Source organism: Acinonyx jubatus, chromosome A3 (genome assembly GCF_027475565.1).
Source record: "Acinonyx jubatus isolate Ajub_Pintada_27869175 chromosome A3, VMU_Ajub_asm_v1.0, whole genome shotgun sequence".
In the NCBI taxonomy this organism is placed as follows: Eukaryota; Metazoa; Chordata; class Mammalia; order Carnivora; family Felidae; genus Acinonyx; species Acinonyx jubatus.
Window position 1 is genome coordinate 63,839,001 of NC_069388.1, and position 25,307 is coordinate 63,864,307.

The 25,307-nt window shown below is 36.7% G+C and overlaps 1 protein-coding gene and 1 long non-coding RNA gene across 7 annotated transcripts in view; one reads left to right on the forward strand and one right to left on the reverse strand.

The window, feature by feature from the left end:
• Positions 1-25,307, reverse strand: part of SRBD1 (S1 RNA binding domain 1) — a 385,358-nt gene that overhangs the window by 230,613 nt on the left and 129,438 nt on the right. The gene's annotated exons all lie outside the window — the stretch shown is intronic.
• Positions 3,367-25,307, forward strand: LOC106977234 (uncharacterized). 2 transcript variants are annotated; one of them, XR_001430628.3, is made up of 4 exons: positions 3,367-3,457; positions 3,669-3,773; positions 22,098-22,182; positions 24,011-25,307. It is a non-coding gene; the product is annotated as an uncharacterized LOC106977234 (long non-coding RNA). The 2 variants fall into 2 exon arrangements; XR_001430627.3 differs by having other exon boundaries at positions 3,403-3,457; positions 3,666-3,773.

The window sequence follows — 25,307 nt, forward strand, 5'->3', positions numbered from 1 at the left end:
AAAAATGTAGTTATGTTCATATTATGGAATACTATTCTGCACTAAAAAGAACTACCGATACATCCAAAAACATGGATGAATCTCACACACGTTAAGCTGACTGGAAGAACTCGGGTGCAACAGACTATACATTATATGATTCCATTTATGTAAAATTCTAAAACAGACAAAACTAATCTATGGTGAAAACATGCGTGTTCTGAGTGTGAGAAGGGACAGTTGTAAATTTTCTGGGATGAGAGGAAAGTTCTACATCTTGATATGCATGGATTACACATGTCAAAACTTATTGCACTGTATCACTTTGCCCTTTTTTGTATGTAGATTATATCTTAAAAGAAAAGCAAAAAGAATGGTAAATAAATAAAAATACCTAAGTTTCTGAATCATTAAGCTGGGAACAGTGATGCCCTTAACTACAGCTCAGTCTCAGGATTCATAGCTCTGGAACAGATGGCTGGGATACAACATATAGACCCCTTCTGGTTTTTGTTCTTTGGAATCCGATGGTAGATGTTCTTCCCAGATATCTCACCTCCTGAACCTAAAAGGTAATTGTTTTTTGTACAAAGTACTTCGCAAATCCAGAATCATTCTCAGCACAGCTTCAGTAGACCACATAGAAACTTAGTTAATGACAAATGCACTCAGTTAGATGGCACAGACTGGCTAGTTAGCTGCTTGTTAGTTCTCATTAAGAACTATCTCATTGAGATCCTGCCCTAAAAAGTTATCATGATGATTAAAATTTAAACATAACGTGTAACTTCTTTAGGAAGTATGAAGCTAAAAAATGAGTCTTTGCTATCATACTAGTTCAGTGTTAAAATTCTAATCTAGTTTGGCTTTCATTTTGTCTTCTAGTAGGTGCTCTTATGTCCCCTAGTGGATACGGGTCGATACGGTAGAAGAAAGATAAGGGCAATACTAGCTAAGTAAAGGTCCATAAATCCTAAATGCCTGCCTTGCCCACATGCTTTTCCAAAGCAATGCCTCATACCACCCAATTCACCACAAAAAAGAAAAACATTAACACATCTGAACTGGACCACACCTATCTGCCCCATGTGTGGTCAAATATAGGACCTGGACTAAAACATAATCCTGGTTTATGACACATGCATGAACAAATGCATACCAATTAGCTAGACATTTTGACCTGACATAATACAAAGAAGTCGGCATTTCCACTGTAAATCTCTGTTTATAAGATTTATAGCTTAGTCATAAAAGCAGACTTAAGAAAAATGTAGGGTACAAACATTTAGCCATGAGAGAGAAATTTCCCTTTTAATAAATTAAAAGTAACACAGTGTGTAGAAAATCTGATCTGAAACTTCTGTGTGTGTGAATGTGCACGTGAGAGAGAGAGAGAGAGACAGAGAGAAAAAGAGATCCTTGTGCATAGAAATTTTGACAGTCTACTATTTAAATTGTTAGGTGGGGACAGGGGGTAGGGATAAAAGGAGGATATAATGTAAAGTAATAAAAAATGTTGTTTCCTCCCCAAATTGTAAAAACTAGGTTCCCTGTCCATATTTCCAGCAATAAGCATTAAGGATACATTTTGTCTCCCCAAATTCACATACATATACTCATATGTGGCCACACATACAGCCATATATGAAACATCTTCCGGTCCATTAAAACTGTGGACAGTACATTTTTCCCAATTACACCTGAGGCTGACAACACCAGCACAGAATCCATATTCATGTACTTCCACAGGTGAAGCATTAATATAGTAAGGCAAGGTTCCCTTTTGTTTGCCTCTGTCCCCTGCCTCTGTATTACTGTGGCTTAGAGCCTAGGAGCTCCACAGAATCTGAAACAATTATTCCGCACCTAGCTTTCTGTAGTGGGAGTGAAGACAGGGTTCCCAAACTCCATCCTCTACATCACTTTTATCCCCAGGTCCTTTTTTATTTTTATCTAGAGTACTTATCATCTACTACACACGGGTTTGTTGTGTGTTTGTGTGTGTGTTTGTGTGTTTAAAATATATAAATTTATATTAATATTTCATTCACTTCTATATCCTGGCACACAATAGGTGCTCAATCCTACTACTGTTTTAGTTTGCATTTCCTCGAGCACTGGTTTAGTTGAGGATCTCTTTGTGTGTTTGCTAGCCAGTTAGACTTTCCTCTGTATTCCTACTTCCTAACACTATGCTCCTTAGCACATGGTGGAGACTCAATAAATTACAACTTAAAGGCATAAAGGAAGGAACAATCAAGAGCCAGTTTCTGGCAGTTTTGCTTTTGGAGTCTTCTTGATGAAGCTGGGAATTTGGTTTAAGAAAAAGAGTTGCCTTAAAATAAAAGGAGATGCCAGTGACTAGAGATTGTTTAAGGGCATTACAGCAGTACAACCCACATTCGTATTATGGGGAAACTGTCCTAGCAAGCACCAATCAACAGCACGCTCAGGTGAAATCCGAAAATGAAATCTGAGATGCCCTAACATGGCATGTTAAGGCTAACCATGGTCACAGGGTCTCTCATTCCAAGCCACCAAATCCTCTGGCGAACAGTTTCTGGTATGTTTCTAGGTCAAAAACAGTTCTTGTTAATTCATAGACTAATCTCTGAGGCTATTAATTAGAAAAGCTTAAGTCTTTCTTCTCTTGGCAACTGAATTAAACTTACGCTTCTGCCATTTTGAACATAAGCTAAAGTACAGCATCCTGTCACACAATAAAAGAAGACCAAGGAAGCTAAGAGATTTGACCTAGAATGTAAAAAAATCTTTACAAAGTCCTGACTTGCCAGCTCCCAGGTCAAGATTTCTGAGACTCATTCATAGGACTCCATTTACCATGGACGATCTCATCACCAGGATGAATAAAAATGGACTTAGGCACCTTTACCAGAAAGGAAGGTCAAAGAGCAAACTTTGATACAGGTACATACCCTTGATATCGCTAATAGGTTTGGGGACAAAATAACTTTTTTTAATGTTTATTTATATTTTGGGGGGGGGGGGACAGAGTGTGAGCAGGGGAGGAGCAGAGAGAGAGGGAGACACAGAATTCGAAGCAGGCTCCAGGCTCTGTGCTGTGAGCACAGGGCCCAATGCGGGGCTTGAACTCATGAACTGTGAAATCGTGACCTGAGCCGAAGTCAGACGCTTAACTGACGGAGCCACCCAGGCACCCTGGGGACAAAATACTTTTGATATGAAAATATGTTATATTTACACACAATTTTTCCGTTAAGACTCAATGTAGTATTTTCCCAAGATATCTCTGTGGGTCACTGCAGAATTGGGCAGAATCAAGCCCATTTGATCCATAGAATAACTGGGCCATGGACAAGGGTTAGGTCATAGAGTTAAAGAAAATACAAATGGGAGAATTCCAGAATTTAGAAGAGGGATACAGATGTTACTAAGGAAAGAATTCTAGGATATAAGAACTAAACACTGGTCCTTATAGGATCAGCTACACAAGCAGGTAAGAGCACAAATAATTCATGGTATTCATTTCTCAAACCACTAAGAGGAATACTCTGATGGAGTACATCTCGGAACTGACAATTTTAAATAAATTTGACTTTTAAAGTGAATTAGAAATTTACTTCCATTTTATATGAAAGCTTTTCTTCTTTATGTCCCTTCCCTTTTATAATATTCTGACAAAACTTCTTTCTTTCCCTTTGAAGCAGGGGTGTCTCTTGGTTCATAAGAGATGGTTTATAAATAACACCTACTATTTTGAACAGAAAATTTCAAAAGGCAACACAATTCCATCATTCCAACTGGAAGAAGTAGTAAGTTTCACTCTTTTTAGAAGTCACATTGATCCAGGTCGCACTTAACTTTATCATTAATTACTGTGGCAGACAGACCCCAAGGAGACCCTCCAGAGAGATTCACCTCCTGGTGATCACTCCTTGTATAATCCCCTCACCTTGAGTGTGAGCTTCCAAGCAGTGGAATATGACAGAGGTGACAGGATGTCACTCTTGTGATCAAGTTACCTAACAGGGGAAACGTGATTTTCCTAATTTCTTGACGAAGTAAGCAGTCATATTGAAGGAGCCTATGTGGCAAGGAACTGTGGGTGGCCTCTAGAACCTGAAAGTGGTCTCTAGCCAGCAGCCAGCAAAAAGCTGAAGCCCTCAATCATACAGCTGGGAAATGAATTCTGCCAACAACCTGAATGAGCTTGAAAGTGAAGCTTAGAAGTGCCTTGAATGGACTCAAAAGCAAGCAAATAAAAAACAAACGTTCTAATGCTTATAAAAACCTATTCATTTATTCATTCAATGAGTGTTATAAATTATTTGAGTGTCTGCTTTGTATTTGGCCTTGTTCTAATTAATAAGATTACAGCAGCAAACAGGATGAAAACTTAAGTAAACAAATAAAAATTATAATTATAATGTGATAAATGCTGTAAGGGAAATAGGGTAACATGATAGTCACAGAGAATGGAGGTAGCTACGTGAATGATTGGGGATTGACTCTTTGAAGAAATACAGTAAAACGGACACTTAAAGAATGAGAAGGAGCCAGCCATGCAAAGAGCCAGAGAAAGAACATTCTAGGCTGAAAAAACAAACGCAAAAAACCCCAAGAAGGGAATGTGCTAAATGTTCACAAAACTGAAAGGAGGCAGTGTGGCTAGGACATAATGGGCAAAAGGAAAAGTGGTCAGAGATAAAGCAGACAAGGGTCTGACAGGTCCCATGGCAAGGAGTCTGAATTTTATTCTTTTTACAGTGGGGACAGAGACAGGATCTAACACACATTTGCAAAAAAGCATGCTGTATAAAATGGACTGAAAACAGACAGAAGTGGAAACAGGGAGTCCTGGTAAGAAGCTTTTTCAGTATACCTAGACTGTGGTCTGGAGTCAGGAGGTTGGAGTGGAAAAAAGGAGAAGCAGTCAATTTTGGGAGATGATGAAGCAAAAGAAAGGAGCAAGGATTTTAATAAAAATAAATTTTTAATAAGGATAGGTTTGTGGCTCTACTAACTGGGTGGATGGTGATGTCATTAATCGAAAATAGGGAAAGATGGCAGAGATTCACTTAATGGTTTCCATCTTAAATCTGGGGAAGGTAGGGAGAGTTAGCAGACAGAGGCCAAGAGTTCTTTTCTAGACAAGTCTATTTATTAGACTTCCAAACTGAAAAGTCAGGTTGGCAGCTAAATATATGGGATCTGGAGCTCAAGGGAGAGATGTATGTGGAAGCACTCCAGGTATGAACATAATAAACATCTAAAACCTGGGGAGGGAGGCAAAGTGTAGGGAAAGGCTTGAGCAGCAACAAGGGACAGAGGTGGAAGTGTGCACTGTAAGCAGCTATAAAAATGAAAAACTGAATACAATTCTTTTGCCGTTGCTATTTGCAAATAATTCTGAAATTCATCTAAAAACTACTACTGGTTTATACTGAGTGTTCCCTCCAGAATCCTTTTTATGAACACCTAGTAATTTTCATTGGATGAGACACTTAACCTTTAATGATAGATATTCCATAAGTAAATGATCATGACAGGACTGAATTGTCAAGTGAGAATTCATAATTTGGTTCGGGTGTTACCGCCATGAAGGGGCAAAATACAGAGGGCTGCGGAGAAACTATATACTAAGCTGTCAAAGTTCTTCAAGTTCCTTGTACAAGAAAATCCATTTTTTTAGTAATAACACCAGAAAATATTTATATCGGGTGCTAATAAATGTCTGGAATTTTATACTGCTAACTTAATTCATCTTCACACCCCTGTGGTTGTTATTATTGTTGTATAATTAGCTCCATTTTGCCTAAGAGTAAAGAGGCACAGAGCAGTTAAGCAAGTTGCCCAAGGTCACACTGCCAGGGTGTAGCTGAATGCAATGGGTCTATTGCTGGAGCCCAAGCTTTTGAACACAATGCCCTTCTCTGTTTCTTAGAAGTGAAGTGGTATCATTTGATCTAGCGATGCTAATTCCAGCTCTCTTGCTTGGGTTGCAAAGAAAACCCACTGACTTTACCTATTTTTTTTTTTTTTATGGGAAAGTTTTGTAACAACCAGGAATACATTTTTTGTTTACAAGGTAATATTTTCTATTCATTCATAAGGCTTACCATGACTAAAAATATTCTGACAAAATAGGTATGCTTTTAAAATTCTGTATCACATTGTTCTTATTACAAATCTGATGTAAATGGTGACAGTGTCTATGTAATGACCAAAAAAAAGAAAAAAGAAAAGAAAAGAAAAGAAAGAAAAAAAAAAAGGAGATTTGTGAAGAAAGTACAGTCCTTGTTTTGACAGGGTACTAGTCTTTTCTCTTATAAAACTATAATTTACTTTCTCCTGTTCCCTTTCCCTCTAATTTTTCTATCCTTCTGTCAATAAGAAAAATCAATTACGGCATTTTATTTGACACACTGAAAATAATTATGATTTGCCACCTAACCAGCTCAGCTATGAATGACAGATACTTTTTCTTTTTCTCAAGGGAAACTTGACTGCTTTGGGACATTTCCATTTATGGGTTTTTGTTTGTTTTTATTTATTTTGAGAGAGAGAGAGAGAGCACAAACACGAACCAGTGGGAGAGGGGCAGAGAGAGAGAGAGAGATAGGTGCAGAGGATCCAAAGCTGGCTCTGTACTGACAGCAGAGAGCCCAATGCAGGGCTCGAACTCAGGAACCATGAGATCATGACCTAAGTCAAAGTCAGGCACTTAACCAACTGAACCACCCAGGTGCCCTGGGACATTTTCATTTATGGTTGGTTCCTTCACAGCAGAACAGTAAGTATGGAGGTTAGGACATAAGTATGTTCATGTCAGAGTCAGAAGAAAAGGAGTTATGTCCCTTCTATTGGTGGTTGGGTAACTATCAGTCCTGATAAGTTCTAAACAATTACATTTTTTAAAATGTAAAAAGCAAATTATTTCATGGCTACCTCCCTTTTTTTGGCAAATAGTACAAGAGAAAAGAATGATGTCCAAAGGTCTTCAGGACCTATGCTCCCGTTTCTCCTAAGTAAATTCCCATATTAGACTATATTCCAATAGAAGGCCTTCTATTACAATAACTTCTCAAAACTTATAGGACTGGAAAGTCTTACAGGAGGTCACAGTATAACCTTTCAATTCACAGATGAGAACATCTGTACACAGATATTGGCTACAGTGATTGAAGTTAGGACCGTGTTCATGTGCTCTTATACCTTCTACCATGAACAAGGAATACAACCCAAGTTTCCTCAGTTTGGTTTTTCTATAGCCACATTTCAAAAGACAACAAATTTTCCTTTATTCACCAAACATCTGAGGACACAAAAGTAGGCAAAGTCAAAAATTACTAACTGCAGGGAACCTGGGTGGCTCAGTCAGTTGAGCATCTGACTTCAGCTCAGGTCACAATCTCCCGGTTCGTGAGCCCCACATCAGGCTCACTGCTGTCAGTGCAGAGCCTGCTTTGGATCCTCTCTCCCCATCTCTGCCTCTCCCCTGCCTGTGTTCTCTCTCTCTCCAAAATGAATAAACGTTTTAAAAAAAAATTACTAACTGCAATACAGTATGATGAAGTACAATGGTTCCCAAATGTCAGTTCATGACAAACTTTTTAGTGGTCAATTGCAAAATGAGAAAAAGAACAATGTCAAAGTTTTTCGACGAGATGAATTTATTCAATTTAAAGAACTGTCCTGTACTATATAATTAAGACACTCCTGCTATTTTGGTACTAAAACAGTCCTTTAATTTTTCCCTGTTATGTGGGGGGTAAAAAATCCCAGAAATATATCACTCTCCCTAACCCTACTATATTAGTTATCTACTGCTGTGTAACAAAATACCCCAAAATCCAGCAGCTTAAAACAAGAAACATTTATTATCTCAGTTTCTATGGGTCAGGAATCCAGGAGCAGGTTAGCTGGATGGTTCTAGCTCTCATGAGGCTGCAGTCAAATTGTCAGCTGGGGCTGAAATCATCTGAAGATCTGAGTGGGTTGAAAGATCTTTTTCCAAGATGGCTCACTCGCATCATGGTTGGCTGATGGCCTGAGCTCCTCAAATGCTGTTGGCCACAGGCCTCAGATCCTCTCCATATAGGTCTCTCCTAGGGCTGCTCACGACATGGAAGTTGGCTTCCCTCCAGTGAGTGATCCAAGAGAATGAAAGCATCCAAGACAGAACCACAATGACTTTTGTAACTTAATCTCAGAAGGGATATGCCATTACTTCTGTCATTGTCTACTGGTCACAAAGACCAGTACAATGTGGGAAGGGACTATATCAGAGTGTTAATAGCACAAGGTAGGGATTACTTTAAACCATTTTGGAGACTGGCTACCAGGACCACATTTCTTCTTTTTTTTTTTTAAGTTATTTTACTAGACCACAAAATCAAATCTGAAAACTTTTGCAATAGAAAGGACATAAAAGTTAAAAGATTACTCTTCTAGTTAGTGAAAAATTAAGTCACTTGATTTTCTTGCCTAGGTTTCTGTAGAAAATAAGGGGGTTGGATTTGATAGTTTCTTAAATACCTTCCAGTGCTAACACACTACAATTCTACACTAGGGATGATGATGATGGTGATGATGATGATAAAGATGACAATGAAGACAAATTTGATAACTTGCCCAGGTTCACTAGGCTAATAAATGGTGAAGCCAAAATTTGAACTCAGGAAATTCGACTGTATAGCCTATGCTATATATCTTAACCTTTGGAAATAAGTGAAAATGAAAGACAGTGAGAAACACTAAACAAGTTAAGTAACATCTTGCTACCTTACTCTCTCATCCACTGCAAAAGGGAGAAAACAATCTCATTCCATCCCTACTAAGTATTTCATAAATACTAATTAGCTATTTTATTATAACTTACTTAGGACAACGTAATATAAGGGCCCACTTCAAGAAACCTGTCTTCATAACAACTTGTAATATAATAATGCTTTCTGTAATATGAAATTTCCATTGTAAAATGAACATGCTTGCTATATTGTTAGGGTATCACCTCCAGATGACTTTGGCAAAAAATACCCATAGTCAAGGAAAGCTTCTATGCAGGCTTGGAGGGGGGAGGGGGGTGGTGGTAGTAATTTTTAATTTTCAATCTTGGTATTTTTCTCTCCTTTTTCTTTCTTCTTCTTCCTAAGCACTACTTTTAATTTCCCTTGAAAACTTTATAATAGCTGACTTTTTAATAAATCATGTTTTTTAAGAAAATATGACAATCACTATGCAGATAAACAAAAGACCATACTATAATGGTTTAATATTATTTATCCTTCTCTTTAAAAAAATACATATACATACACATATATGCTCATTGGCATCATATTCATGATAGTTTCAATTATGTTTTTTCTAGATATCTTCTGAATGTACTTCTTCATCCCCGAAATATTAATACTCTTTTTCACCAAAATTAGAAACCACTGAGCGAACGCTATTGGTATCAATAACAAGGAAAATCTGTGACTGTGGCTGCTCAGTGCTCAGTAAAGGCAATCTTCTGGCATGAAACAAGGCTAGAAGTCAGTTAAAAAGAATGATGCAAAATTTCTTAAAAACCTCGCCAGAGAATGAACATGAAAAATAGAGGGCAAAATAACATTGTCAAATTTGCTTTCCATTTTAGAACTCAAGGCAAGACAAAAGTCACCTTGGGAATAGTAGACAATGTTTCCATTGCTTTTCACTAATATGGCAGAAAAAAATTAATGTTTCAGGCATTCAAGAGTGACAATTGTCTTTCAGACAGTTGGAAAGGACTTGAAAAAAACATTTGTTGGAATAAATGGAATGTGCCTTGGCTTCTGTGGTCAAAATTTCTGGGACTCAGCTGAAACAAGATTCTGGCTTAAGACTTATATGGTTTTCATCACCCTATAAACATTAACATTATTGATGCAGATCTGTCGCTTGAAATATTTTACCCATATCCTCCACTGCAAGGAATTTTCTTTTTACCCATTCATCTCTAGTGACAAATTTGTGGCACTTACAAATTTAAAAGGCTGTCAAAATCTAATAATGAAACCTTGGGGGGAGTCATATGGGGGCACAGATCAGAAAGAACCAAAATTAATTTCAGAGGATTTACTACATAGGTTAGGGGTCACCATAAGGTGAATTTCACTCTACAATGTGAAATCTACAGAAGCAATACCTTCCCAGAAGTAAAGAATTGGTAGAAAAGGAAGTAGTGCTAGTCAAGGCATGGAACAAAGTGAGAAACTCGTTACAGAAAGCAATGCATAGACAGCATAGAAAACCACATGTCGTCAGTGACTTGAAACCATGCCATACTTGTTTTAATAATGGCTAGTTCTAAAAATCAGATATACTTTTCAACCATTGATAGCTCACCTGGGAAACTATCCATCTTAACAGGAATTGAATTTAAAGGCTTGAGTTCTACAAATCTTCCCTAGAAAGTGTAACAAAAATAGAAAGATAATTTAAAAAGAAAAAAAGGCCGGAACTTTCCCCCCTGCCTAAACCTCCATGGTACCTGGTACTAGAGAAAGTCCAGTGGCTAGGAACATGTGTTCCTCAAGGCCTTAGTCTAGGTGTCTTGAGGAAAGAAAGTCAGAAGGAAGAGGCTGCAGGCTGGTACATCACGCAGAGGACACAGATGAGGAAGGCGCACATGAACCAGGCGGAACCTCTGGAGAAGCTCTGGCCTGGGATACGCCAGAGACCATACAGGAAAAAGACCTGGGGCATTCATTCTGAGTCAGACTATAAAACAGTTGCCTTCTGTGAGAGGTAAAACTTAACGTGCCAGGACTCTCGGCAGGCTGATTTCACATAAAAAGGAGATGGTTCAGGACAGCACACCATGGAAAAAGGAGCCCGGTGCGTAAGACAATCAATCCTGATAGAAATCTGAGGTGGGGAATCAGGTCACTACTTCATAAATGCTCCTAATGTTGGAACCGCAAGTCCCGAGACCACAGTCCTTTCTACCATGCCAGGGATGGGCTGGTGGTCTCCCAACTACACATGCTGAGAGAGAAGAACAGGAGTGTAGACAAAAAACTGTGCCACACCCTGCCACGACTGAGTCTTTCTAGCCCTTACTCACACCAGGGGAGAGGCGAATCCTTCCCTCACCTTTAAAGCTAAAATCTCACAGACCTAAGGATTGGAAATCCTTTACTCTTGCCTGAGTTCTCAAGTCTGAGGTCTGGCCGTTTGCAATTTTTCTGTACAGTGCCCAGATGCAGAAGGCCGGAAGGCAACAGACGCTGCTCAAAAGGTCTGGTGAGCGTGCTGGTCAGATCGTTAAGACTGCTTGCTGCACCCCGTTTTAGTTTCCTAGGGCTGTCGCGACAAATTGCCTTACACTAGGTAGCTTAAAACAACAGAAATGTACTCTCTCACAGCTGTGGAGCCTAGAAGTCCACCATCTCTGAGCGAGAACCCACTCCACTGCACTCTCCTAGCTTTTGGTACTGTTGGCAGTCCTTGGTATTCCTTGGCTTCCACTTATATTCACTCCAATCCCTATCTCATCTTCTCATTGTGTTCTTTTCTGTGTGTGTGTGTTTTCTCATACAGACACCAGTCATTGGATTAGGGTGAGCCCTAATCCAGTATGGCTTTATTTTAATTATATCTATAAAGACCCTATTTCCAAGTAAGACCATGTTCTGAGGATTTGGGTAGCTATGAATTTGGGGGGTACATTAGTCAACCCAGTATACCTCCAAATTCACCACAAGCAGCATCCAAAACATTTATTCCACCTATACAGCCAAATATTTATTTTACCTTCCCTCACCAAAGAGGAAAAAAAAATGTAGGATTCTTCACTAAGGAAATTAAAAAGGCCCCAGGGAAAAAGTCTTTTGAAACGTGGCATGTAGACATTGCCCAGTTAAAGAATAGACACCTCTCCTCAAGAGATCACAATAAAGCAAACTACTTGCATATAGCAAAGCTCCATCTGGCCTCATATGGCCATATTCTTAAATAGGAAGAGATCACCACGGCTCTCTTAAAAACTGAAAAAGTCTCCATTCCAAGGAATATCAAGATAAAACAAAACAAACAAAAAAAGCAGGAGAAACAGAGATAGAGGAGGAAATCCCTCTGGTTTGCATTCGTAGGAAAATAAAAGAAAATGTTGTAGCCAAAAATAAAAACAAACAAGAAATAATACCATAAGAAAGGAATTACAGATCAAGAGATCATTTTTTAGAAATTAAAGTTAAGATTGAGGAGGGCACCTGTTGGGATGAGCACTGGGTGTTGTATGGAAACCAATTTGACAATAAATTTCATATTAAAAAAAAAAGATTACCAAAATGATATATTCAAAATAAAATGATTAGAAGGTAAAGTTGAGGGCTGGCCCAGCACAACAATGACAAAAATCAAAGGCTGAAAATTTCAGAAAAGAGAGACAGATTCCACCTAAGATGGTCCTTATCTACCTTAGCAAAGTTAGAGAAAACACAGGACAATAAATCAAATGCACAGCACAAGGTATTTTAACAGAGCCAAATGACATCTTCAGATTATAAAAGATACAAGTGTCTAGCCCAAGGAATGAAAAGAGACAAGCACCTAGGCATATAAAGGAAAATGGAAAAACAACAACAACAACAACAAAAAAAACCTTCCAGAGATGTGAAAAACAGGTCCCCCTCAAAGGAATGAGAATCGGATCACCACCAATACCACTGCATGGTAGAAAGTGATAGAATGGAAGCAACAAAATCTTGGAGGAAAAATTATTTTCAACCTAAAATTCTGCACCCAGGGAAACTATTATTCACGTGTCAGAGTCAAATGCCTTTTTGACATGCACAAAGTCAAAGCATTTACCTCTTACACACCTCCAAACAGTTATCTATCAATGGTAGGGTTTTACTTACTGCTTTTTCCTCTTTTCAAACCTTCCACGTACTACTAGTGTAATAAATGCTTTGTGTTTGCTGAATGAAGGAGAGTTTAAAGCAGAGGTCACTTCTTTTTTTCCTTTTCCCATCACTTGTAAATAATTTGAAAATGGCATGTCACAGTTCCTAAACTGTGATTCAGAGATCAGAGTCACGTGACTTAACCCTCATGAGATTATTAATAACTTCGGAAAGCATTATTTTGTTCTATATAAACCAATTTTCTCCCTCTACACAGAATCCCCAAATTGGTCTCTTTCGTCAAAAGAAAACCAAATGGTAAAACAAAGCATATATGTGAAATAATAGGCATTAGGTGTATAGAAGTATGAAAGCTATGTACCAAAGTATTTACCAGAGAGCTTTGTTTTTAGTTAGATACTTACGACATGGGTATGTAATGTTCCAGAATATGCTACGTAACAGGGACTGAACATATAAGAATTGCATATTTGAAATCAACATAATTTTATATTAAGAAACAGGTATTCAATTCTTTAGTACAGAAAATGACATTTATACCAAGTTTTCATTGTAAACGCCAGTATTTCCTCTCTATATCTTAACGTACAGTTACAAACTAAAAATGAAGTAACATAGTTTATTGTTTAACAGAAGTATAAAGAATACTACCAAAACCCTTTTCTCCTTTCATTTGTGACATGCATAAACAAGAATGGCAACTGTAACCAAGTCCTCTCTTCAATAACATAAGCAGCATGGTTACAGATGCCCAGCAATGCTCAATTATATTAATTATGCATACAACTTAACTATTAAGAACACAGACTTTGAATCAAAGTAGACTTAGCTTCAAATCTTGGCTCTACTATTAACAGATTTTTAACCTTGTGAGCTTCAGTTGTTTCCTCGATAAAATGGAAGAAGAGATAGTGCCTGGCCTAACAATATGGTGAAGATTAGATTACATGGTTAATCTAAGTTTTATTATAAGCCTGGCACAGAATAAGGGCTCAACAAATGCTAACTGCTATGATCAACATCACCACCACCACCACCACCATTCTCATCTGTTGGGCAGGCAAAACAAAACCCCAAAACTGGAATGGATCATTCTACTATTGAGAGAAGTATTCAGCATTAGGCACAGACCCTATACAAATACAATATATGCATCTCAGAGGCCTGGGAGGTTACACAAATCAGGCCAGGAATATGACGGAGATGGGTAAGGGCTGGTGGTTCACTGGTGGTGTGTCCTTTCCAATCAAACTTAAAAATTATTTTAAAATACCAGTGCTAGCTAAATGAAATCCTCTGCTGGTGGAATATGGCCTATAGGTAACTGGTTTTCACTGCCTGAACTAAAACCATTATTTAAGCTCTCAAGCTGCCCCTTAGAAAGATACCAGAAAACAGGATTCTAAGATTCCAATGTGTTGCTATGATTTTTTTCTAGGTTTCTCATTTTAATAAATCTTTTTTTCCCCACAGAATAAGAGTTACATGTTTTAATTACAGCAAATTAGGAAAGTGTGCAGGTGCACAAAGGAGAAGAAAATGACACATACAATCTTATCACTGGGGAGCAACTGATCTTAATGTTTAGGGATTTTCCTTTTTCCTTCAACTTTTCATAGCCATATTTTTCTTCTTGTAATACAAATACAAACCCAAGTTTTTGACTGAATATTTGGACGTTTGATTTAAGATTCTTTGGAAACTTAACATTAAATAATTGTAGCTTATTCAGTTATATGGACACACTTTAGTAATCCAAAGTCTTTTTAAAAATCGAACATTTTCCTTTGCTTTCTCAGTATTTAATTATAGGTAATACTGTAAGAATATGTTTATGCATAAAATTGAAAAGTTAACTTACTTCTTTAGGACATAATCGCACCCTCCCCCAAGAATTGGTCAAAATGAAAAAGGACATTTTAAAGTCCCTTGATAGATATCGTCCATCTGAACACTGAAATAGTTACATCAGTAACTAATCCCACAGAAAGATTAAGGAATGCCTTTTGGCTATCTGTTTGCCAACTATGAATCTATGGTATGTCTAACACATATGTTAAATTAAGATTCTGAAACTACTCCTTACACATCCTCAAAACAAATTAAAGTCCAGGGAAACATTAAAATTATCATTCTAGCAATATTTTCAACCAACATCAACCCTGAATTTCTTTTTGTTTCAGAAGTATAGGAATAAAAATTAAAACACCGCATCTTACTTACATCAACATTGTCACAGAGCCTACTGTAGAGCTCTAGCTCCCGCCGGGATGTGCTATGGAACCTAAAGTCTATCTACCTAAGAGTAAAGCAGTAGCAATTCGCCAGCTACAGTTAATACAAACTGTATAATCATACCTGAGTCACCTATTTCAATGAAACTTGGAGGGGTAAAGCTGATCACTTCATAAAAGTGATCAGGGTCTTTAGTAATTAACGGTCTCAGTTCTCGAGGACAGGTGAAACCAGGTATCATGGTCAGGTTTAAGACCCCCATATAACAAAACAAATAGTGCCCCAAAATCTGGAAGTGAAACCAGAGTTTTACATTTCCTAACAGGATAGCATGGGACCATACACACACCTAAACGCCAACAACAAAACGAAACAAAACAAAACAAAACAACACAAAGGACTAGGATACTAAATTTTCTTACTCATCTCATGAGACTATTATATATGGAAATCAAGTACAAGAACAGCGAGGCATTTGAAAAATTAAACGTCATTATCACTAGATGTTATAAATTGGTACATGTGGAAGCACTAATTATCAGTTAAGTTTAATATGAAGATACTGAATTCAAAGTTCCTTAAGGGTAGGGATCACGTTCTTTGTGACTCCCATGGTTTATAGCACATTTGCTTTGAAATTGAGGGTATAATTACTTATTGAGTAAATGAATAAATAATATTAATAAACTATATTTGATTAGTATCATATGCAAAATGGCTTTAAATTTTCACAGAACAATTGAATCTGTAAGTCCTGGTAGGAACATGTTTCCAAACATTTTAGATCCTCTATGCTGGAAGAAAACAATTATAATATTCCTAATTTTTTTGTGCTTTATAACATTAATTGTGAAATAAGTTCCTCTCAGCGTCGTATCTTAAAATAAAGCACTGTCCTTGTTCATTAGATGTTCAAGGGGGGGAAGTAAGAGAATGACTATATATGTCAATTAAAGCAATTATAGAACAGAAAGATGTTGGGATGAATATCCATCAAGTTAGTTTTAGAACACATAAGAAGCATCAGAGTTTTGGAGGAAAAAAAAAAAAAGGCAAAACTGCCCTATCTTGGCTGAGTAGCACTATTAAATTCAGATGCAGGGTTCTATTTAGTTTGGACAGGTCCCAGCCACAGAACAAAGTCAGTCTGTCTTAGTACCATAACTGAATTCTACAAGTTAACAGCTTTTCATGAAAAGCTGCCATTTCAAAATGTCAATCAAATCTGAGCATAAGTGGGAACTCCTGCAGAAATAACCAGCTGCAGGTTTGAAAAACATTTTTCACTGAAAGTGGAAACACAAAAGATGTTTGAACGGGATCTCTTTTCATTCCTGTAACAGTAGACGGCCATTTTCACAACATCAAGGACAGAAAACAGAGGGCAAAATTGCAAATAATGTCTTGAAAGGGCTATTTGCAGGGGTGATGACTGATTCAAGTTACAAATGACAGAATTATTGGCAAATGGGAACTCATTAATATGAAATTGTTTGTTTCTCATTAACTGATCACAGTCTCAGACTATTCTTTTAATTGCACTTGAATGATTATACAATACAGAATGAAATGTAGCCTCAAGTTTTGACATTTACTTTCAACTTCTTTACAGAAATTGATAATGGTATCACCTGTCTTTATGAGTGTGGGGGAGGTCACCAATTATAGTTTATAATCAAATTTTAAAAAACATTATTTCACTTTTCAGAATGTCAAAGACAGTAAAAATACCATGAGATCTCGCACCTTTCTTCCAAGAAAAAAATCCCTTCTAAGCAATGCTAAAATAAGGTGAAACTACATAAGGGTAGCAAATATGATGTACTGTATGTGGAAAGGAGCTAGTACTCAGGAACATGCACGTCAGAAAGTTAAGACTCTGTAGAAGACCTGTCAGCACACTAGATTTTCAGAGGCATAAAGCAGCATACAGATTGACCAGGAAATAGCTTTTAAAAACTGTTGCACAATGGAAAGAGAGTGATGCAACACAAATGCCCTACAAACATTTTCTTTTTACATCACACACTTCCACAAATTATTTTTTTTTCCACTCAATGACAGCTAATAGGAGAGTTTAATGTTCATAGAAATGATGACTCCTCTGAACACCAATGCAGTTGTCTGTGCAGGAGAGAGGATATTAACACTGATTTTCTTTTGTAGAAATGTTAGGGAAAGTCAAAACTGTAGTTTAAAAAGTACTACCTATACCATACATAAGGTTCTATTACAATTTTCTGGGCTCCCAAGATTAACCAAATTTTATGTATTTGGAAGATTTGGAGAACCTGTTTGAGCCTTGTTTATATACTTATTATACCCCATATTGTTGACACTTAAATATGAAAACAAACAGGTGGTATTTAGAAATTAGACTCCAACTCCCAAATAAGTGCTACAAACTATTTAAACCAAGAAGTGTTTTCATACTGGTATGACATAATTAAGGGATGCGAGAATCTGCTGTCTTATGTCTTTTTAAGTTCAACTTCCCTCATTTTCAGAAATTTAGTCTCTCTCTGTTTTGCTGACACAAAAACTGACACACATCTCTCCCAAATGCAGATTTAATTTTAGTAGGTATGGTCTAATTAACATACTTAACTCTAGCCCAAATTGTGATTCTATGGTTTCACACACCTATATCTACCTGGGAATTTCTCTTGGGCTTATAATCAACAACAGCAAAGACTCAAAATAAGCACCTAATACCATTCGTATATAAAATTAAGTAAGCAGAGATATAATAAGTCTCACTAATCTCCCTTAATCTTTTCAAAAGAGCCACAATTCAAGGTCAGCTATATACACCAATCACATTCTCCATTACAGAGAAATAGTCTTCATTCTAATGTGAGTAAATGAATTCAGTTTTAATATGTGTTTCCAAATACGGGACAGTTAAGCCTTGGCGCAACAGCATCTTCTGCTCTACTTTAAGAACTTTTCATTTAGTGCTATAGCATTCATAGAGGTTCCTAAGAGAATACCCAATATTTAGTTCCAAATGCTTTTAATTCTTGCATTTGAACAGCTGTATGAAGTGGCAGAGCTTCTTAAAAAAGTTGGTGGGAGAGGGGGGCATGAGTTGGTTACCAGTTGTCACCCAAAGATAACAGTTACTTTTATGGGGGTATTACAAATGCAAATGGTTAATGCGGTATAAATTGTATACTAGACTTTAGTTAGAATGTCTAAAGCTATCACACAAGGCATTCATCTGTGTTCCCTGTTTATGGGAATGAAATATGTAGTCATTTGAAGTCCACAATATGTATACTGTGTTTGTAATAACTGTAGATTTTACAAGCACATTATTCTTTCCATTAGGATTAAAACCTCACCGAATAGCAATTTGTGAAAGAATTCTAGCAGGGCCCGGAGCCCAGAACTCTGACCTCTGATGAGATGCTTGGCAGCAACAAACTCTGGGTCTAGGCAAAACATCTGGTTTGAGTTAGACTTCCTGAAAAAATAGCCCCTGTACTGGGGAAACTGGTATTCACTCAGCTTTGTATATATACTTTGACTGACTTCAACACTGCTATAGGAAAAAAAAGAGAGAGAGAGAGAGAGAGAGAGAGAGAGAAAGAAAGAAGAAAGACTCCACTAGAATACTTGTCAATCACGATAGACTCTTTGGTGGCCCCTCTAGAATGAAACTCTCTTATTAGCTAGAATAGTCTTTCTATCTTCCTTCCTTATTTCCATGTTATATCATATAGAGTGTATAGTAACTTCAAGATAACTTAAAAATAAGTCCAAGTTTGCTATTAGCAAACACAATACATTACTCTTCTTTTAATCACTCCAGGGGAGACTCACCAGTTATTTTTAACTTCATTCTGTTTACATATATGGAGGGAAAAAAAATAAAACAACATTGTGAGGATTCCTATAAATTTGGTAAATATTAAAACTAAAACAAATTAAATAGCTTCTAACTAGTGTTCTTTCTAAAAATGATAAACGTAGTAGCAATGTTTATGGGTAAGAAGTTCTTGGGAGTTTCTGCAAATTTAATAAAAATCAAATCCAAAAATGATTCCTCTAGTGTGTGTGTGTGTGTGTGTGTGTGTGTGTGTGTGTGTGTGTTACAGACAAAAATCTTCCGGGTTAATATGCAAACACGACACAACAACTTGGAGACGGGACATTACTTAAAGGGTCTCCTGCCACTTTCATCTTCTGATTAGCAGGTTTAGTAGGACAAATGAGGAAATCCATCCACTGCAATTAACATAAGTCTCTAGGTTATTTAAACCCATCAAAAGGGGACATTAAATTATTCCGCATTCTTATATATACACAGAGTCTTTTGAAGCAGGGTTCTTATATATCAGACTGAAGACAATCCAAAACGATGAATGGTGCTTGCAAAAGAAAAGGGCAGTATCTAGGTAAGCTGTTTACTATAGCCAAAAGGATGTAATATAATATTGTATATAAAATTAAAAGAAGCATAAAAACAGGATATTCCCATGTAGTACTCTCTGCCTTGACTACCATTTTCTTTGAGTTTCTAGTAAAAGCAAAAATGTAACCCAACCTATCCCACGTCAATGTGTAAAATTAAGGTTGAATGGGATGTGATTGGGAGCATGGTTCAGTTTGAAGGATCTGCAAAAGTTCTGTAAACCTCAGGTGGTGGTAAATTGCCCTTTTACCTTCCTATACATCCCTTTTTTTAAGTATCACTTTCGTGAATAGAACTACGAACTCATTTAAGTTTAGTCTTCTGACAGAGCAGTGTGGAACAGAACATAATAGCTGTACATCTCATTAAGTACAAGTTTGCTTTTCTACTAGTGGCATTGCTAAGGACTCTACTGAACAATTAACAGGTTATAAGACATCAATGTCACTCTCCAACAGGTATCAGCCATCGGCAAAACCCACTTCCACCATACTTTAGGGAGCTATTATTTATGCTCTGTTTACAGATTAAAAATAAAATCTTATTGACCAAACCCAAGCCAGCATGTGCTCAAAGTTCCTCAGAATCCTCCTGACACACACACACTTGTTTGTCGACTTGTCACAAATAGCACAAATAGTTTTTAACATCTGTCACAACTATTATTCAGTGGATTATAAGCTTTGTACTATCTCCATATGATACACTTTTTAAAAAGAGCACTCATTTCTACCACAAAGTCTTGTTAGTTCCATTGTAATTGAATCCACAAAATAATCATGGAAAGTGAAAGATTTTGCTTCTCTTAACACTGTTTCTTGAATCTATAATTCTTATAAATTTTAACATAACGTGCATTTGCCAGCTTTGAGTAAAGTACCACGTCGCTGAAACTCAGCCCTTCTTTTCTCCACACCCTTGCAACCTTTTTGTGTACGCGCCCCACATACAACCCTCTACACTTCTTAGCTCAATAGAAAAATGTTTCTCTAAAAGGTGTTCATTTTGATACAAAATAAAAGTCAATAAAGGACATGACAAATTCTTCCCATTTAAATGTAATATTTTGAGAGAGTATATTATAAAATACAATGCAGATTTATACCAGCAAATGCCTACCGGCACACGTTTACTTTTCTATCTCAAAACAAGGATAAACTAATCCTGTTGTATTCATTTCTGAAAGAAGGCAAAGGCATTTTTGTTTGAAGCTGTGTGAGAATGCACTCAGAATTATCATACATATTTATAGGTAATCGCACTATAGGTATATGATGAGCGGCTTAGAAAGTTTTTAGAATAATGATTGCCTAAAATGCCTACATAAATTATTTTTGAAAGACTGCTTTCCCTAAAACCTGACTGCCTAACACTCTGTGTCTGAGTCAGAGCATAAGCATAAATGTATATGACTTGACACGTGCGATGGTTTAATTTTGTCTGATGATTAAAAAGAAAGTCATTATCATAATTCTGAAGGCCACTCAGAGAAACCCTTTGAAGCACAGGGAAGGGGACTCCTCTGTCATCCTCCTTATGAAAGAAGTAGCAAGTAAAACACTTTTCTTCTTCATGCAGCTTTGGAATGTACATAGCTCACTCCTTGAGTACAGATCAAAAAAACTAACTGTAACAATGAATAAAATAATAAAAAATAACAGTGGTGATTTTGTATTATAGTAGTACTTTTACACTGGAATTAAACAGCAGATTTTCTTTCCAAAAGGCATAAAGAGCATTTCACTGCTAACCCCCTGCATTTTTTGAAAGCTGTGGCCACAAAGGCACCTTTATAAAATAAGCCCCCACTTGTTAAAACTGTAACATTGCCACCATCACTAGAGTTTCACCTTAGTGACTTAAATAAATATAAATAAAGTAATAAACACTATATGTTTTATAGAGTTCTATGAACCAGAAAAAAAAAATCACCTTACAAAATAACCTCCTGGCAAATGCAAAAGAAAAGCTAAATTTGGTTTGCTCATATTTTCTGAGTTCCCAGAATATAAGAAGCAGCTAGGGGAAACCTAACTTATTTAACTGAAAGACTTTTGCTTATTTCATTTTCCACATTAGCCTTTATGGAAAGCAAAGGAAAAAAAGTATTAAACAGGAAAGAATCAGAGAAAGGCAGTCATTAAAATAAAAAATATTTAGGGGGTTAAAACAAAATATCTTTCATAGTCTATGTTTTAAGATGACCTTGAAGAAAATCCGTCTACTGACTGATGTCGGATACCGAAAATAAGCTCTGTAAGAATCAGATATGATGGCTGATATTCTAGGCGGTAAAACGTCCAGCAAGTAAGCTACCTGCTTCGCATCCCTAGCAATTAAGTGATGGAAAAACACCATGCTGCTGCTGTCTGGTGGTTGTTGTATAAACTGTTTTACCCAGAATTGAGGAACAGAAAATACTAATGACTACTATTGTTTCAGACTTGTTAATATACTAATGGAGATTTTGTAAAGTTTGAATGTAATTCTCCAGTCACCTGGATGATAGCAATAACAACAACACTTATTTTAAATGACTCCAAATTATATACAGTTGAGTCAATTTTAATTTGTTTTCATTTAAGGTCTTCTAAAGTTGAGGCCAGCATGCTGAAGAAAAATATTAAACTATGTATAACCCTGTGTCAACATATGATGCTACTGGGAATGGTAAGTGAATTAATTTTCCAAGGAAAATTAATTACTTATGACTTACAGTTGTAAAAGCAAACAACGTAACTCTGGATTAGGGCACATTTAATTTCTGTTTGTAGGAGCGATTAAATTAATTTCATATAATTCATGGTATGTAATGGAAAGCAGAACAAAAATGAAATTCTAGACAATGACTGACATAGAAAAATGTATATATTTATGAACCTGATCCAAAAATAAAGGTCATGGATATTAATCACTGGATAATAAAACAGCTTTTTTAATGGCCCTGTAACAATGGATTTTTAGCATAGTTTTTAAGAAAACTTCTCCAAACAGAAATGTCTAATGGAGAAACAAAATAGAAAACTGTAATTACATCCTATAACATCTCTAAAACAGGTAATCCTGTTGGAATTCATCCCCCCCCCAAAACAGGTAGTTGGAATAAAGGATTTGCACTTCTTTTATTTATAACAATAATTTTTGTCCACATAGATTTGGGGGAGCTAAAACTCAATATAGCATTAAGTGGTTTTCTTAAAATTACAACTAAATTATCTTCCTAACACCCAAATAGTAAAGTGCTTCTAAAATGGATCATCTGTGATTCATTTGACTGAATTATGCACCTGAGTACTGCTAAGACAACAGATTTTGGCTAACTAACGGATCCTAAGAATATATGCACAGCTGTACAAAGGAAAATATTCATTTTTTTACTCCATCATTTCTACCTGTCCCAATTAAGCTAGACATAATCTTTTAATTTTGGATTCCAACTTCATGGCACAGCCCAGGTGTTAAAATCAAGAATTAAATCTTGCTCTGATAGTAACTCCAATGAGTTTCAAGTAGCTATATGAAATGTCATTCTCATGATGTATTAAAAACACACACGAAATCAGAACATTTCATATTCTGGTAATAATCCTAAGTACTGACTATCCCTGGCCACCTGGTGGAAATCATTGTTAGACAAATTCCCACTGACGTTTGGGGGCATGGACTATGAGAGAGTAAGCATTTTGACATATTCTTTTAAAGGAAAGTAAAATATTTCTATGACTTTTGCTTTTAGGAAAGAATAGATGTGGGCTTCTGATCAAAGATACAGCATGAACCCTTAAAAAGATAGAAATAAAAACTACACACATGCAAAATATACATTTCCCCTCAAATTTTACTTTTTACAAATTTTGAAGTATTCCCTTTTCCTGGTCACACCTTCTATCAAGAAGAGCACTTAGTATTCCCATATTATTTTATCTTTCAAGATAAATATTTATACAGGAAAAAATTAATTTATGTAACATTGCCTTTGAGACCAAAGAGAGAAAATTACTAAAAATATTCTAAATTCCATTATAATTTTAGACCTATTAAAGGAAGAAGTTGTTACATTACTTTGGAGTCTATGAAAATTAAAATTTGTGGAACTATAGTCTTCAAAGGGGATTTTTTTTGGAAGTAACTGTACTATGAGAAGACTATGGACAGAAACTTTCATTCCAAGAGAAGCTGTGACTTAAGCACGATTAGGAAATGTTTTTGCTCTATTTTGAAGAGTAAAACTAAATGGAGCAATGGAAATGTCACCTTTCTGGCTTCTTTTCCTAAAACACAGGTTATCCTTATTTCAAAAAGGACCTCACTCAGCATAACCCAGACTGAAAAAGGGGTCTGCTTATAAAACTGTCCTAGATAGGTTCTCTTTAGGGTAGGAGGCACATCCAGCTTTGGTTCAACTAGTAAAGCTACCCAGGGGGCTGAAACATCACCTTGGACCCTCAGAGAACTGAAACTTGACTTTATTTCCTTTCATTTCTGGCTTCAACATCAGAACAGGATTTTGAAAAGACAGAAAAAAGAAGAGAACGGATGGGAGAACGAAACCATGTCCTTCTAGATCAGAACGAAATCAATCCTGCCACCCACATCTGTGCTGCTTAACTACACTCGTGAGAAGAACACTGAACGCTTTTCGGAATGGCAATAGAGTCTACGAGATGGATGGGCAAGACTTACGGTGACACTCCCTCCTTAGAAAACACACACACACACACACACACACACACACACACACACACACACACACCGCCCTCTACATTCCCTTGAGTTTGAAATGAATTTCATAAGTCTCTTCAGGCATCTTTCTTTTATTACAGCCCACATTCATATTTCAGTAGAACAACTACAAGGGAGTCACTAATTTTTTATCTAAACTATGACGTTTTGGCAAACGTTATATAACCAACTATAAATCCACAACAAGCCTCAAATACTAAAGAGCTGGTAATTATATGATGAGAAACAGCTTGATTATGGGAGAGGCAAGGCGGGCTGTCAACAAACAAACAGCTGTTTCTTATTGACAACCTATAACTAGATCGTGCATCCCAAAAAACTAAGGAGTTTGTTTCTGTTGTTGCTGTTGTGTTTGTTTTTAACTATTCCACCCCTTTCCCCTCCCACGTCCAAAATACTGAGTCGATTTAAACATTAGATGCAAACCACAACAGAAGAATCGGATACACAAGGATAACAAGTAAAGCACTACAGACTTATAAAAAAATTCTGTACGTAATAACTAACAGAAGTTTAAAGTATACTTTCCAATTCGACTTCAAATGGCTATCTTTCCCTGTGCAACACGTCCTGTCATTACTATTTATAAGAGGCAGCTCCGGCAATGGGCCTGTTTCCTCATTCTTGGATTATGACCACAGCAATGCTGCCACTCTGATCCTTTGTTCTGGAAGCTTTCTCCGTAGCTTCTTCCATCCTCCCTGTTAGCAGCAGGGAATGAGCATGCTTAGATCTGCCAGTGTGAACTCTAAGGTCCATTGTAACTTGAAACTAAATGATTCTAGGAATACTTGATAAGCTTAGCGTATGAATCAATAATGGGAATAAAAAGAACCTTAACATCACAGGTTAAAAAAAAAATCCACAAACGTAAATGGAATCTTTATTTGATGTCCTCGTCATATGAAATAAAATCACTTTCACATTTGCACCTTCAGGCACTTTCATGTACTTTTTGTGTGTGAGGTTTTTTTTTTAAAATACATATACATTTCCTTTTAACACCCTTTCAGAAAGCATATAGGTAACCTTATTTTATTTTCCAACAAGCC